Source organism: Carlito syrichta, unplaced genomic scaffold (assembly GCF_000164805.1).
Source record: "Carlito syrichta isolate Samal-C Ts95f unplaced genomic scaffold, Tarsius_syrichta-2.0.1 Scaffold307918, whole genome shotgun sequence".
NCBI lineage: Eukaryota > Metazoa > Chordata > Mammalia > Primates > Tarsiidae > Carlito > Carlito syrichta.
In genome coordinates this window covers 27,908-29,417 of record NW_007252014.1, presented here as the reverse complement: position 1 = coordinate 29,417, position 1,510 = coordinate 27,908, and positions in this window count along the sequence as shown.

The window sequence follows — 1,510 nt, the reverse complement described above, 5'->3', positions numbered from 1 at the left end:
TTTTATTTCTCTTCTGCAATATCCTGTTCTTCCTTATGAGGGTCTTCTGGCTTTGGTCACTTTTGAGGTTGGAGTGTAGGCTACAATCTGTACTTTTTGCAGGTTTGAGGTTTAATTGAGAGGGAAGCTGTAGTTCAGAATGTATATGCTGACTCTAGCATCCACGAACACGTGTATGAGCTCACTGGAACCTATTTCCCTCTGCCTTACAATCTTTCCATTCAGCAGTATGTAGTCTTGGTCCCTAGATTAAAACGGGGGGTATAAAAGGAAAATAATGGAGGGGGGGTTAATAGGAAGTTAGAAAGAGAGAAGAGAGAGAGGGAAAACAGACATAATACCAACTATCAGGTGAGAAACAGACACAAGGCTGGGAAGAAGTGAAAAAAGATACGTAAGAAAGATTCCCTAAAGAATACTGATAGCTACACAGAGACAGACCAATGAAATCAAGAAACAGTATAAGTCAGAAGGCAAACAAAAATGTGATCAAAACAGTCAAAATGATAAAATCATAATTCAAAATAAGCAATCAGACTAAAGTCACTTTAGCTCTGATCTCTGGCCTCTCTCCTTTGTTTTTTGTTGCAGACAGCTAGATTTACTTGCAGTTTGGGTTTTTTTGTTTTGTTTTGTTTTTGTTTTTAGTCAGCTGCCTGGGGGTTGCTTTTGTCTGATTCAATGTAGGGGTGGGGCTTTGTTTCACAACGTTACCTTAGGAACTCAGGTAGGGTTCGTTGATAAGTGGGCAGGGCAATGGACGTCTCTGCCTGGAGAATGGCCAAGGCAGTTTTTGCAGATCCGTTTCTCTGCACTTGTCTGGGTCCCCCAGCTTGGGGTCATGCGCTGAGTGCCTCAGCCAGGGTGGGCCCAGAGCTCCAGAGCTCCAAAGCTCCAAAGGGCAGGCGGTGAGCGGCGAGAGTGGCCCTGGGCCCCCCACAGGGTACTTCAGCCGGAATGGGACTGGTGTCTCTGAAGGGCGGGTGCCCAAAGCCTCCCTGAGTGACTGGTGGCTTGGTGCTGGGTGCCGGGTGGGAGACGATGTAGCCAGGGAGGGAGCTGGGACCCAAGACTCCCACGCACATGATGGAACAGCAGCAGCAGGGGCCACAATTTCCGCCCCTGAGTGGGACTGAAGGTCCCCAGACCTCAGACCAGCGCAGCTGGTGGTGGGCTGGGGGATGGGGGAAGAAAAGTAAGAGTCTTTTTGGGAACTCACGTTCAGAAAATCTCACAAGTCCACCTATGTCATGGCCATCTTGTTCCCCAACCCACATAATTTTAAAAACATTTTGATTACTTCTATAGAAGGAATCACTTGAAGAGGATGTACCAGGCCACTGTCTACAGTTACTATTACTATTGCTTATTTATTTATAGATATCTACAAAACTAGCAGTGCCTTCAGGACCTGTCATTGCCCAGACTGGAGTGCAGTGGCCGCTCCCGGCCACCGCAGCCTCGACCTGCTGGGCTCCGGAGATCTTTCCGCCTCAGCCTTCCAAGTAGC